The following is a 15,668-nucleotide window of genomic DNA, read 5'->3' on the forward strand; positions in this document are numbered from 1 at the left end:
TGCACAGGAGAACGGAGCTCGAAAGCAGGTTAGTGGGGTGGGGAGGAATGAGGATTTTGAAGTAACCTACCCCTGCCACGCCCACCGAGTCACGACCACAGGACCAGTAATAAAAAAAAAAAAAAATTGAATCCCACTACTGGACCCAATACGATATCGCACTGTTTTATTCTCCCCTTCCTAGGGTGCCGGGGGACGATCCCCCTTTGACCTTCTCTGACGAAGCCCCTCCAAAGAAACCCATTTCGCTTTACTTTCCGAATCCCAGCCAGCCCCTTCCTCTCTCCCTCTGAGATCTCTAGCAGGGAGAAGGGTATGCTGGAAGAATTAAAGCAAAACAGGAACAGGGTTGAGCCATTTAAATTATTCATATGCCAGATGGATTCTTTTCCTTTTTCTTCTTCTTTTTTTGGGGTGGGTGGGGTGGGCTTTTAAAATCGTGACATTTTTACTGAAGGGTGGGGGAAAAAACGGCGGAAAGAAAAAAGGAACTTTAAAAAAAAAATACATATATATACCCAAAGGTCTCCCAATGTTTAGTCCATAAGGGAAACTGCCTGGGTATCTACAATTTCCGTGGTGAACGGCACTGGAGTTGGTTACTTATTGCCTCCATTCAGAAGGCAAGTGAGAGAGAGAGAGAGAGAGAGAGAGAGAGAAGGAGCAATAGGATGAGGACTGTCGAGGGAAAAGGGGGTAGGGAGAAGGGAGAAGGAGAGGACTATGACCTTCAGCGAAGGATATAAAAAAATCCACCAGCCAGCCCCAGGGGATAACCAACTATCTAGCATATTGCTGTTAAAATGTCTGCAAAATTTAATACAGTTGGCAGGATTCTCTTCTTCTGCCTGTCTTCCCAAACTGGCTTAAAACCCTCCAGCTTTTGATGAGGGCTGACTTCATTTTTTTTCTCCCTCTCTCTCTCTCTCTTCCACTCCTGCAAATGACAAACTCAGTCTGCAAGGGGGGTTTTGCAGGTTTCTTCGGAGAAAGAGGTTCCTACCTTTGAAATGGAGAAGAGAGGGGAGTTTAAGAGACTTAGCTGACGTTGACAGCAGGATGAGAGGAACAGCACACGCGTTTTGGACAAAAAAGGAAAGCGTTCACACGTAAACGAGAAAGGAAGAAACAGGAAGTTGGGAAAGAGGGGAACCGCCGTGATGGGCGAGAGATGCCTTTCAAGTTGGATCTGCTCCATCGCAGAGAAGAGATGGGACATCCATTTGTCTGGAATGACATAGGATGCCGTGATGGTGAACCCATGGCACTCATGCTGGAGGTGGCACATACAGCCCTCTCTGTGGGCACATGCGCCATCTCCAGCTGCTTTTTCTGGTTTCTGGGGTGCCGGAAAACAGCCCCCCAAACAGCCAAAATAACAGGGTAAGGCCATTTGGGGGCCTGAAAAAGGCCTGAAAAAATGGCCTGAAAAGGGCCCAGAAAATGGTTGGAAAAGGGCCCGGAAAAGGGCCAGAAAAGGGCCCAGAAAACTGCCTGAAAACAACCCCAAAAACAGCCTGAAAAGGGCCCAAAAATGGCCTGAAAAGAGCCAAAAACAGCCTGAAAAGGGCCCAGAAAACAGCCTGAAAAGGGCCCAGAGTGAGTTTCTTCTCTCGTTTTACGACCTTTCTTGCCATAGCTTTTAAGTGGAATCAACGGCAGCTGAAGAGTTGCAAAAGGCGGTCATGTAATCTTGGGGGGGCACAGCGACCGTCGTTAAGGATGAACCGGCTGCCCTTTGGATCACGTGGCTTATGGGGATGCTGCAAACGTCGTAAGGAACGGTGGTAAGTCCACTCCCCCCCCCATGCCGTTGTAACTTTGACCGGTCACGAAATGAGCTATTGTAAGTCGAGAACCAGCTGCATTTATTTACGAGAGGTATGTAGCGTCTGCCTTGCAGCCGCCCAGCCAGCGTTTGACCCCAGAGGCATTCTGACCTGCTTCTATAGACAGGAAGCAGAAGGGGAAAGGTCAGAGAAGAAAAAACCCCGCTCCAAGCTGGGTGGGAGGAAGGCAGCCGGCCTTCTCTGGCACACCTTATGGAAGTGGACAGCTGCCTCGTCCACCAAGCCGTGCGAAAAGGAACAGCTCCCTGGAGAACAAACACACCCAACATTTGTTGCCTCCTTTGCTTGGGCCACAAGAGCTCAGCTGTCCAGCTCCAAGAACGTGGCTCGGCGTTTCCAAATTAAAGCTCCAGCTAACACTTACGAAGCTTACCATGAAGTAAGAAGAGACTGGACAGCCGTTTGTCTGAAATGATATAGGGTCCCTGCTTGAGTAGTGGGGTGGACTGAAAGACCTCCAAGGTTCCTTCCAACTCTGATTATATTCATTGTTCTAAGCTCCCCAACATATTTGGCCTCACCTGGAAGACCAACCACCAGCGCCATATTTTTGCTTCGATGCAAACCAGAGGTGGGCATATTTTGCAATTCTATCTGAAGCGACTAACTTAAATGGTGACGTCCTTGGTCAGAGATATTTGCCTATATCTTTATTTATTATTTAAGGATCTGTATTCTGTTCTGTAAAGCACAAGTAGGGTTCCCTCATCATATTTGCCCCGTACCAGGATTAACAAAACAAGAATTGCTGGATTCACATGATACATTTTACCAAACAGACCTTCTCATGGTTCATACAACATGCTAAGACAACATGTGCATTTCTCACAAAAGTGCTGAAATATTAATTACCCGGCCACGTTTTAATCTAATCAAGTGTGCTCTGTGTCCTGTGGACATTAAAAACTTTCTATAAATACAAACGAAGCAGATATGATTGCACGGTCCAGTCTGTTGAGAATCTCAAGTGTCTTTAAATACAAGAACAAGTATCCATCTAGAACATGCTCAATCGCTGGAGGTTTTTAAGAAGCCATTTGTCCAGAATATGTTACAGTGTCTCCTGCTTGAGCGGGGGTGGGGGGGGTGGGGGTGGGTGGGCTAGATGACCTTCAGGGTCCTTCCGTATCTGTTATTCTGTGTTCTTTATTCTAAGAGGATTTTTTTTTCTAGTTGCCATGAAGGACCGATACAACTAATGAAAAACACTAATCAAGGAGAGAAGCAATCTAGAATTAAGAAATTTCCTGACTGTTAGAACAATTAACCAGTGGAACAAATTGCCACCAGAAGTTGCGGGTTGCGGGTGCTCCATCACTGGAGGCTTTGAAGAAGAGACTGGAGAGCCATTGGTCTGAAATGGTAGGGCAGAGGGCTGGACTAGAAGATCTCCGGGATCCCTTCCAACTCTGTTCTTCTTTTAACGGTGTTTAGCAAACCTCAGAAATACGAGGCAAGGTTTTGGGAGCTTAAAGGAGATAGGGGTTTTCAGAACCACCTACAATTAGGTAAAGCAGCATAAACAATATAAACCAATCGATCTAGAGCCTAATCATGATTTTTTTTTCTGCAGAGGATAAAAGATCCTTCCTGCCTTCTTTTCTTTGGTAGACCCACACTTATAGGCCTGCTATAACTTCATCAGATGTTATAAATTTAGCGCAGCGTGCCCCACAGATGTGAGATACAGAGGCCCTGAGATTGTTGGAATGTCTTCTCCACGCTTGTTGACAGCGTATCCGGACAGTTTCATTTTGCCACTCTTTTGACCCTGAACAACTCCTTTTTTTTTAAAAAAAAAATCCCACTCCTCTGTAATTTCTCCTGCAAAGTTATGGGAGGGGGAGGGATGCCCGGCAGGAAAACTTACTGAAATTTTCTTATATTCTGCCTCTTTGGTTTATTTTTAAGTTGATGTTTAAATCTCTCTTCATTTGGCTTAAACGTACATTACAAACCTGTATCGTTATAACGGCTAACACCGTCGTAATGTTAGTAGACCGTTGGAACGACGAGCGTCATTATTTTTTGGGTAATTTGAAAATTCAGAAATGCTTCTCTACGTAGTATCTGACCCTTTTTTTTTTTTAAAACCCTCACAAGGAAGGGTCATCCTGCGGAATGTCAACCTTGGGGCTTTGTACGTTAATTCTGGCAAGATAAGGCGCTTCTAAAAAGGGCTCTTTTGACACCTGTCCTGGCTTCTTTCAAAATGATGCTGTGTTTTTTTTGTTTTTTTAACTCTGGCTGGTGGAGAGCAACATGGCAGGAAGCTAAAACACAGGATGGCTAGAAGAGAATAAACACACACACACAAAAAGAGAGAGAGAAAAGGACAGGGAAATATATTGGTCGGTCATAAATTTTGATATCTAATTACGCCTCCGGTAGCCCAGCACTCCTCAGTCAAGTTTGATTAAAATTCCATTCAAGACAAAAAGGAGTCAGGTTGTGTTGTGTTGTGTTGTGTTGTGCCTGAAGAAAAGATGGGAGTGGGATGCAAAGGAAGATCACCCATGCAACGCCAACTCTGATGCACCAGCGTGGGTTGTTTTTTTTTTTAAGAACAGGAGGTTGTTGACACAAGAGGGGGGGAAAAACGACATAAAATCACAAGCTCGTAGCTGGCATTTCTGTTGTTTTTGTCCATTGTCTAGGAAGAACAATTTCGAAAAGAATGCAGACCGAAAAAGGTTCCTTTAATACTGGATCCTCTACATTTGATCAAGAGTTATGAACTGGCGCTTCTTGTTGCCGTTGTGTAAAAAAAGCACGCAAAAATGCTTTGTGTCCCTCAACGAAATCACAAATGTTCAGTTTGATTTTTTTTAAAAAAAAAAAACAACAACTATTCTCTCCTCGGGACTTCCAAACTTTTTAGAAATCCTTTTCTATTACCCCAAAGCTGTGATTTTTTTCCAAGAAGCTTCTTCAGCTCTGACTGTGGGGAATGGAAGGATTTCCTCAGGGCGACACAGATAAACCTCCCAAGTGGCCTCAACGACCCTCAAAAAGGATGCAAATGACCAGCAGTCTGCAAGGAATGTAAATCCTTCCATTTCCACCATCCAGAGCTGAAGAAGCTTCTTGGATGAGAAGCGAAACGTCTTCAAAGAAAAGCCAGGAAGTCCAGTTGCCTCTTGCAAAAAGCATCTTTGGGACAGCCATGACCTGGAGGACTGAGAATCTCCATAGATTTTTCTATTACCCAGCACATAGAAATAAATCCAATTATTTGCAAAGCCCATATGGTCAGCTCTTATACATTCAAGTATAAAATAAACATTTATTCAAATGCTTTAAAGATATGGCTGAATATCTGTTGGTGGTTGTTGTTGTTTTAACAAGAGGCAGAATAGCTATAGCACTTAAATTTATATACCACTTTGCAGTGCTTTATAGTCCTCTCTACGCAGTTTACAGAGTCAGCCTCTTGCCCCCCAACAATCTGGGTCCTCGTTTTACCGACCTCCGAAAGAGGGAAGGCTGAGCCAACCTGAAGCCAGTGAGAATCGAACTGCTCACTGCTGGCAGTGAGCTGAATTAGCCTGTAATACTGCATTCAGCAGTTTTGAGTGTAGAATTAGCCGCCTCGAAAGGTTGTGGTATTTTGCGCATTAGAAGTTTTTTAAACACAGTCTGGCTGGTCCCCACCAAAGATGGATCAAGAGCAGGATGCTTTGGCAAGGGGTCAGACCAGATGACCTCTGAGCTACCCTTTCCCAGACTCCTGAAATTAAAACACCGGGGAACTGCCAGGAGTGGGTCAGGACAGGGCTTCCTTGAGCAAATCTGCAGGTAAGACCTCTCTGTCATGGGGAAAACTCAGAACAAATAAGACACGCTGGCATCCTATCGGATCAAAATCAAACCAGTGAATGGCAGCCAAAGAGCAGCTGCTCTCCAGCCAATGTTCCCCTGCACAGAACTGGGGTGTGGATTCTTGGCCAGGCCTAGAAAAAGCCTTTGACACCTCCTGCTTCATTCTTGGGACTCGGGCATCATGGAGAAACATCAACCCACCGACTTCTCCGCTAATCCTGCCAACCCCTTGCCTTTCAGTTCCTCCCAGCGCGAAGGGAAAGAGATTCAGTGCGCTCATTGGACTTGCTTACGCTGCAGTCTGCTTCCCCCTTTATTAATATGCTATTTATCACCAGCACTTGCTTTTAATACCATTTTGGCTTAATGTTGTTAATGAAATATAAATACCCAGCATTAATGATGTTGGTCAGGAGGCAAGAATGGGCCGTTCGCAATGATTGCGGGAGGCAGACCAAACCACTTCACCCGCCTGAGTGCCTGTGGGTGAGAGCACATGCACGAAAACGCCCGCACACAAACGCCTGCGAGCGGCGCATACAAAAGCGCATCGAGAAGCTGCAACAGTGCAACGAACAGCTTCACTTCCAGGAAAATCCTTCAAAAACCTGCATTATTGGGGCATGGCTCTTTCGGACCTGGTGGTGCTCTCCAGGTGTGCTGGATTGCAACATTGGGTGGAGGACACCGAGTTGGGGAACAGGTGCGGTTTTAAATAACTTTTTACTGTTTTTTTATATACAACAAATCATCCCATTTCAATCATGCGTCGACTTGGGTACATATTTCAATGATTTAAACAGTATAAATGATATTCTTCTTATCAAATCTAACAATACATCCGTGTTTCCATATATATTCCCATATACATAATAATACCACACATTGTAACTTTGCTTTCTCTTATTGCTCTATAAATACATCAAATCTTTTTTAGTTTGCTCTATTCTCTACCCATTGATAACACAACTCCCATAGCATGTAATATTCAGATTCTTCCTTTTCTTTGATTTCTAATGTTAGTCTGTTCATTTCTGCACATTCAAATATTTTTTTTCAATTATTTTTCCCTCTGTCGGTATATTATCACTCTTCCAATTTTGGGCAAATACAATTGTAGCTGCTGTCGAGACACGTATAATTAAGTAAATCTTTTCTTTACTATATAACCTTCTGGTACCATTCCTAATAGGAATATTTCAGGTTTCAAATCTATATGTTGTTTAATCGTTTTTTCCAACCATGTGTAGGGAACATCATCCGACCCTCTTGCAAGTAGAAGGAAATCCATCAAGTTAGGAAGGGGCAGTTTTTCTCCAACATGGGATAAACGAGTAGAATAAGGGGCTTGTAACCTTGGAGGGCCCTGGCTGAGGAAATCTACTTCCTTACTTGATACTTTAGTCCACAGGTAGTCCTTGACTTGCAATCACTCATTTAGTGACTGTTCAAAGTTGGAATCGGATGGGGGGGAAAAAGTGACTTATGACCGTTTTTCACACTTTACGACCGTTGCAGCGTCCCTGTGGTCACTTCATCAAAATCCAGACGCTTGGGCATGGATTCGTATTTATGACGTGATCCCCCTTTTGCAACCTTCTAACAAGGAGGAAGCCAGATTCGCTTAACGACGCTTCCTTTAACCGCAGCGATCCATTTAACGACGGAGGCAAGGAAGGTCGTACAATGGGACAAAACAGGTTTCACTTAGCAATGGGAACCTGGGACTCCGTTGTAAGTCGAGGACTGCCTGTATCCCTTTACGAAAAACAAGAAGGCCAACGGAGATGGCTTTATGTCCTTATCATCACTAGAGTCCCGCGCTCCCCCCCCTTATCTCTGGGCCCGTCCAGTCTGCTTCCCCAAGCTGCTGCTCCCTCCCCCTCGCAGGTGCCGTGACCCGCTTCCGAGGTCCCCCAGCTCTGCCGGGATCCTCTCCTTTCCCCATGTCAACCCAGAGCCCCCACCCCCACGAGGAGGCTGGGGTTTGGTCTCACTCTCCCCCGCTAATCCCTCCGGGTGCCTTCTGTCCGATTATTAATTAGCTAAAGCAGATCAGCCCTGGGAGGAGAGGCAGCCGGGCCACAAGGAAAAGAAGGCTGCGTGAGGACGCGAGAGTCACTGGACAGGGTTGCCTTCCTCCCACTTAGCCTCCCGCCAAGAAGGCTGACGGGAAGATGCCTCCTTTCCCTTAAGAAATCCTTCCTCCAGGTTTGCTCGGTATATTTCTTTCTTTCTTTCTTTCTTTCTTTCTTTCTTTCTTTCTTTCTTTCTTTCTTTCTTTCTTTCTTTCTTTCTTTCTTTCTTTCTTTCTTCTCTTTCTCTCTCTCTCTCTCTCTCTCTCTCTCTCTCTCTCTCTCTCTCTCTCTCTCAAAGTAGGTGAAGAGGCAGCCCCGTCTATTCTCTCTCTCCTGCCTACCGTTTCCAAGGCTGCCCGTCCTCTGGCTGAAAGCAGGGCGGGCAGCTTCTCCCACCAGCCATGCCTCATCCCATGCTCCCCAGGTTGGGACTCCTTTTGATACAAACTGGCGGAGCTGAAATATTGAATTACAATGGCACTAAACCTTCATTACCAGCTCTTAACACAGATTACTTAGGAGAAGGAGAAGAAGGAGAAGAAAAGAGGGTGGGTGGGTGGGTGAAAGGGGCTCTTTAATTGCTTTTCCCCATTAGCATTTCCAGAGGAGAACACACTGATTAATCTGAAGAGGCATTTTATGGGAGGTGACATCATCTCTCCCCCCCACCCACCCACTTACTGGGCAAACTGACCTCATTTCTGGGGTATCCACTACAGGATCACCCAAGTACTCACTGGAGTAAAGAGATCCAGTGCAAAGGGCCTTAGGGTTCCAGACACAGAAGAACTGAGCTGTGGGAAAGAACATGAGACTTTTTGGGTGGGTGGATGTGGGATGGAGTAGATATAAAGCAGGAGAAAGAAAAACAGACACACACACCCGTAAAGAACAAGAACAAGAGGGAGAATGGCTTTACAAAAATTAGGGGAAGTCCCAATAGGTTTGGCGGACTTCCTTCAACTGGATGGGTTTCAAAATGATGTGGAAGGCATGTCCCAAAAGTAATTTTCCCCGCAAAAGACATCTGGATTTTCTTGTTTGTTTGTTTTTCTTTGAAAAGGTTTTGCTTCTCATCCAAGAAGCTTCTTCAGTTCTGGGTGAGAAGCGAAATGTGAAAGAAAGAAAGAAAGAAAGAAAGAAAGAAAGAAAGAAAGAAAGAAAGAAAGAAAGAAAGAAAGAAAGAGGGAAGGAAGGAAGGAAGGAAGGAAGGAAGGAAGGAAGGAAGGAAGGAAGGAAGGAAAGAAAGAAAGAAAGAAAGAAAGAAAGAAAGAAAGAAAGAAAGAAAGAAAGAAAGAAAGAAAGAAAGAAAGAAAGAAAGAAAGAAAGAAAGTCCAGTTGCCTTTTTGGGGGGAAAAGTCCATTTGCCTTTTGGGTCAATCAAGACCTGAATGATGGAGAATGCCTAACTTTAGTCATGTAGAAGGCCTAACTTTCTCCAAATTGTGTCCTTCCTGCTCCATCCCTGATTATTCCTCGCCAGATGGCCAAAGGGAATTTGGATAATTTTTTAGTGTGAACCTTTCTGGAGGCAACAGATTGCGAGAGGTTAGCTTAGAGCTTCTGAGGATTTGGAGAATTGGTCACAATTCAGCTCAGGCCTCTTGAGTCGTGTTCCTCAAAGGCTGCATTCATACAACAGGTTTGACCAGGTTAGTCACAGATCTAGTAACTGGATGAATTTGCAAATGATATTGGGAGATTCATTAACAGAAACACTAACTAACACTAACTAGCATAAGCGCAACAGCATGCCTACCGTCCCTGTCTTATTGTTCCCTTACAATAAAACTGAGTTTAATACTCTGTACATGGCAGTTTCTCAGGTTTCCAGGTTCTACATGATTTATATTTATATACCACTTGTCAAAGCAGATGCTTTCTGAAGTTGGCCTACTTGTCCAATATTACTCTGTTTTTCCTGGTAGTGAGGTTAAACAAGCATGACCTTCCGAGTCCATGGGTAACGTCAGCACATCACTTGTTTCAAGGCAGCTGGCTGACACACCGTTTAAATGTTTAAACTGTGATGTTTAAATATATCCATTTAAAAATGAAAACCAGTTTGGAAGTGAGAAGTCTGGATGAAAGGACTTTCTCTTCCAAGACAGACTATGTTCTGATCTTGGGATATCGTCATATTTAACACCCTTTTATTTAAAATTAACTCATGCTGGCACACTATAGAAGGTTGGAGATATAAGCATGCGTGTAAAACATCAAAGGGAATTCCCTCCACCCACCCACCCCTTCATCAACAAATAGATTCCTTGGAATTATATTTTAATAGGGTACCAAGTAAGGGAAATGTGTCATGCACATTTTGCTCTCGCTGGTCTAAATGCAAGTCTGCTTGAATATTTATGCCTAATTGGCAAAGGCAAAGAAATCAGAAACTCCCAGTGCATTTTTATGTTGAGCTCTCAGGACAAAATGAATAAGTGACCACAACTGAGCCTCAAAATGTCTGTTGTTAAGTGAGACATTTGTAAAGTGAGTTTTGCCCCGTTTTACATCCTTCCTTGGCACCGTGGTTAAGTGAATCACTGCAGGCTATTGCAACGGTCATAAATGCGAGTTGGAGGCCAAGGGTCCAAATTTTTATCACGTGACCACGGGGAATGCCACCACAGTCGCATGTGTGAAAAATGGCCGTAACACACATTTTTCAGTGCCATTATAACTTCACTAAACAGTTCACTAAATGAACTGTTGTTAAGTTGACGATTGCCAGTATTAAAAAAATTCAGATGTTGCTCAGAAACACGGATTTTTTTTCTAAAGGCTCAAAATATTTGACCAGACCATCTTTCCCAATCTACTGCCTGCCAGATAAGCTGACTATAATTCTCATTTTTCTTACCTTTGGCTTTTGGCTGGGAATTAGGAATTGTGATCTAACATAATTGAAAGGCACACACACACAAAAAGACTACTGTATGAGTTTGTTGTGTTAACCCTACCATTTACATTAATAAAACTTGAGGAATGTCATTTTTATGAATTCCAGTAAAAAAAAAAAAGCCATAGGGAAGAGAAGGACCAGGGAGGAAGACTGGGTCAGCCTGTTTTCCAAGGCACCTGAAGGCCAGACATGGAATAATAATGGATGGAAACGGAACAAGGAGAGATTCAACCTGGAAATAAGGAGGAATTTTCTGACAGGGAGAACAACCAACCAATGGAACAGAAGTTTCTTCGGAAGTTGTGGGAGCTTCATCCCTGGAGGCTTTCAAGAAGAGACTGGACTGTCATCTGTTAGAAATGGTGTAAGGTCTCCTGCTTGGGTGGGGGGTTGGACTAGATGACCTGTAAGGTCCCTTCCAACCCTGTTATTCTGTATTCTGTTTTCAAATACACCATCCACTCTGCCAGTCTCAGATTTCTTTTATTCTATTAAAATCTTCTGCAAAATGATCTAGTTGTCCATCATGGACGCAGCTACAGTAGCTTATGTTTCTATTTGACGATTCAATCCTCAAACCAAGCAGCCATCGCTATTCATTTTGGTTTTTAACCTGGAATACAGATTCTTACATCACTGCCACCCAAGGCTCATCCTCGCCTTTTCAAATTGTGCAATTGTTCAGGCAACCGTTCCACATACAGTCAAATAACAAGTTATAAACATCTGTGGGACGAGGGAATCTACTGATAGGGTTCCTGGAACACACCAGAACAAAACACCCCAGTTACAAGATGCCAAATTAAGGACAGGTGTAGAATTCAAGGGAAGAAATAGAAAACAACAACAAAGGATTTTGTAATTCTCATGCTTCTAATTTAAAAATGAAATAATAGCTTTAAAAATGAAATAATAGTATTACAAATGAAGTAGTAAAAATGAAATAATAGCTTTAAAAATGAAATAATAGCATTACATTTATATGCCACCTGACTCCCAGAAACTCTGTGCAATATTACTTTGTAGGAAGAAAAAAGTGGCCATAAACTTAACTAGTTAATTAATAACCTGTCAGCCAACATTCACAGGTGTTATTCTCACGTTATTAATTCTTATTCTTATTAATTTCTCACATTAATACTTGTTCTTGTTAATTTCAGGCAGGGGTCTTTCCTAAACTTTTTTATTTTTGCTTTTCTTTGTTTGTTTGTTTTGCTTGTGTTGTGTTGTATTGTGTTTTATTCATTAAATTTACTTGCCACCCATCTCGGTGACTCTGTGAGACTTACAACATTAACGTACCTGCAGATTTATTTATATAATTTATATAACTCACACATGGTGGCTCCATGTGCAGTTCACAATATTAAAAATCCACAATATAACACACACACACACCCCTAATCCCAGCCAGGAAATTTCTTAAGCATGGTGGGTATCCGGCCTATAAAAGACAAATGCTCTATCAGCCAGTACAGAGGAAGTTTTCAGGAGAGGCTGGGCAAGATTTAAATTTAAGATTGATTTATGAAAGCCAGTGAGATACTGAAGCGTAGAGCGAGGAAGTTCATGTTGGTGAAAATGCATGTAATTCCAAATTCTCAGGGTGACCATATGCTGCCAAATTTCAGTTGTTTTGGCTTCTGCAAACTAGGATGCATTTGTTATCAGCTCTTATGCACGTGCTTATACATAGCTGGCCTCGTTCCCTCTCTCTTTCTCCTTAATCAAGATATGCCTTCCTCCGCAGAATGCGAACCAATCTCCAAACTTGGTCAAAGGGTGTATGCTGTCAGGTAAGGCAAAGATTAGACTAATGTGGGTATTGCCACACTCTCATAGCAGTTAAGAACTGAAATCAAGAATTTCAGAAGCCTCCGCCCTGTATTATATATAATTTATTAATTATATTTCCTTGCAAAGCTCTAGGAACAATTCCTTAGTCCCATTCCCTGGGATTCTGTGAGTTATCTATAATTGAGTTTAAGTTTGCACATGTTCACACGTACACAGAGGCAGAAACACAATCATTCTTCCTTTCCTCTCATTTCCATTGTGTTGATTTTTTTGACTGAAACCTCACTGGGAGATGGAACTGCTTAATAACAACAACAATAACAACAACAATAATAGCACAAACACCCTAGATACATGGAAGTTTTGAACTTATTACACCTGAATATTCTGACTTTGCAAAAAAGAACACTTTATTCAGAACTGCCTATATACTCAGGCGTTACTTTAACAGGTCTGAGATTCTTGGTTAGGGCTTGGACTGTTAAGTTTGTACTAGTCTCAGATTGTGAATCGAATTGAAGATTAAAATAATAATTATTATTATTATTATTATTATTCCCAGTGGACTGCCAAGTTAGTTGTTCCAAGAAGATTGCCCAGATTGACTAACCACTGCATGACAAAATACCAATAATCATGCATTGGAAGATCTGCAAGAAATATCATTTATCTGCAAGAGAAGAACCGCTGGGACCACAAAACAGACAAAGTAATAGAAAACAAAGAAGCCCTGGGACTTTAGAAGTCAAACAGACACATGCCTGCCATACAACATCCCAGATTGTGTTACTGTGTGGTTATATGTCTATGGAGATTCCCAATTACCCAGGTCATGGCTGTCCCAAAGCTTCATTTTTCCAAAAGGCTTCTGTTGTTCTTGTTTCTTTCTTTCTTTGAAACTGTTTTGCTTCTCATCCAAGAGGCTTCTTCAGTTCTGTGTTGTTGTAAGTTTTTAGATTGTATGTATACAGTTTCTATCTATGATTCTTGCATCATTTTTGTGTTGTATACAGTTTTAATTGCTCTGAGCCTTTCAATGTATACGTAGGTAGTCCTCAACTTACAATGGTTCATTGAGTGACCGTTCAAAGTGCCAACGGCACTGAAAAAAAGGGACTTAAGACTGTTTTTCACACTTATGACCATTGCAGCATCCTTCACGGTCGTGTAATAAAAAATTTGGACACTTGGCTCGTATTTATGACGAAGCCAGATTCGCTTAAGAACCACACTACTAACTTAACAACTGCAGTGACTGACTTAACAACTTTGACAAGAAAAGTCGTAAAATGGGGCAAAGCTCATTTAGCCAATTTCTCACTTAGCGACATACCTTTTGGGCTCCATTGTGGTCGTAAGTCGAGGACTACCTGTATCATGGCTCCTATAAAATGAAGACACAGGGCTATGCATACACAGTATGAACTGTTAGTATTTTGAGCACTCAGCCCTGATTTGTGCTTGGTGACAATACATTCCCTGGGTGGAGTTGTGTGTATCCAGGGAAAGCATCTACATGAAGCTGGAAAGGAAGGAAGGAAGGAAGGGAGGGAGGAAGGAAGGAAGGAAGGAAGGGAGGGAGGGAGGGAGGGAGGGAGGGAGGAAGGAAGGGGGAGGGAGGGAGGGAAGGGGGAAAGGAAGGAAGGAAGGAAGGAAGGAAGGAAGGAAGGAAGGAAGGAAGGAAGGAAAGAAAGAAAGGAAGGAAGAAAGAAGGAAGGGGAAAGGGAAAGGAAAGAAGGAAGGAAGGAAAGAAGGGGAAGGGGAAGGAAGGAAGGAAGGAAGGAAGGAAGGAAGGAAGGAAGGAAGGAAGGAAGGAAGGAAGGAAGGAAGGAAGGAAGGAAAGAAAGAAAGAAAGAAAGAGAGGAAGGGAAGAAATAAAGGAAGGAAGGAAGAAAGAAAGAAAGAAAGAAAGGAAGGAAGACAGAAAGAAAGAAAGAAAGAAAGAAAGAAAGAAAGAAAGAAAGGAAGGAAGAAAAAGAAAGAAAGAAAGAAAGAAAGAAAGGAAGAAAGGAAGGAAGGAAGGAAGGAAGGAAGGAAGGAAGGAAGGAAAGAAATAAAGGAAGGAAGGAAGGAAGGAAGAAGGAAAGAAGAAAGAAAGCAAGCAAGCAAGCAAGCAAGCAAGCAAGCAAGCAAGCAAGCAAGCAAGCAAGCAAGCAAGAAAGAAAGAAAGAAAGAAAGAAAGAAAGAAAGAAAGAAAGAAAGAAAGAAAGAAAGAAAGAAGATCTTCACAGCTCAACAAATGTTGTAAGGCCGCTTTTTCCCCCCCCCGCTGACTGACTCACGAGCGAGGCAGAGAAGGAAGGCGAATGGGTACCTTGTGCCTGGAGGATGCTGAACTTGAAATCCATTCCAAACCACACTTGAAGGAGGGATGCTCAGGATCCAGAAACGCCTCCCCTCGGGTGCTTCAGAGGCAGCTCAAGTCTGATGGGTTCCCTGTACGTGGTGATGCCTCTTTGCTCTGAAGAAAGAGGAGGGAGAAAAACCGGAGGGTTTTGAGACGCGGTGCTATTCCCTAATCTTTGCATCCTATAAAAGTCACTTACAGGGGAAGTTGCTGCCTGCCCCACCGTCCCCAAGGTTTTCCCCAGGGTCTCCCCTAGTCCTTCCCATGCAAAGTCTAGTAACTCTAATAACGGTAAAGGGTTTTAGGAAGCGTCTTCTGAACGAATCTGAAGAAGCAGGTGCCACCGGAAGTGTCCCTACAATAAGAAGGGGGGATGGATTCTTCTCTCTCTTTTTTAAAACATGTAAATTTTATTAACAGTTTCAAAAAGGAGATTAAAAACAGACAAAACCGAATACAAAGGGAAGGGAAGGGAACGGAAGGGAAGGGAAGGAGGAAGGAGGAAGGGAAGGGGAAGGGAAGGGAAGGAGAAAGTGGGGAGGGAAGGAAAGCAGGAAGAGAGGAGGAGAGGAGAGGAAAAGAAAGGAGGAAGAAGGAAAGGAAGGGAAGGAGGAAGAGGGGAGGGGAGGAAAGGAAAAGAAAGGAGGAAGAGGGAAGGGAAGGAGGAAGAGGGAAGAAAAGAAGGAAGAGGGGAGGAGAGGAGAAGAAAGGAAAGAGAAGGAGGAAGGGAAGGGAAAGAAAGGAAGAAGAGGGAAGGGAAGGAGGAAGAGGGGGGGAGGAGAGGAAAGGAAAGGAAAAGAAAGGAGGAAGAGGGAAGGGAAGGAGGAAGAGGGAAGGGAAGGAGGAAGAGGGGAGGGGAGGTGAAGAAA

The 15,668-nt window shown here is 43.3% G+C and overlaps 1 protein-coding gene across 4 annotated transcripts in view; it reads right to left on the reverse strand.

Moving 5' to 3' along the window:
• Positions 1-15,668, reverse strand: part of CASZ1 (castor zinc finger 1) — a 275,840-nt gene that overhangs the window by 205,509 nt on the left and 54,663 nt on the right. For all 4 annotated transcript variants that reach the window (XM_087944733.1, XM_087944740.1, XM_087944739.1 and 1 more), the window contains exon 2: positions 14,767-14,913. The gene's annotated coding sequence lies outside the window, so the exon portion shown is untranslated. The remainder of the gene's footprint in view (positions 1-14,766; positions 14,914-15,668) is intronic.

This window comes from Notechis scutatus, chromosome 16 (genome assembly GCF_049901735.1).
Source record: "Notechis scutatus isolate UNSWTSFEM ecotype Mainland chromosome 16, rNotScu1.2, whole genome shotgun sequence".
NCBI classification, from domain to species: domain Eukaryota; kingdom Metazoa; phylum Chordata; class Lepidosauria; order Squamata; family Elapidae; genus Notechis; species Notechis scutatus.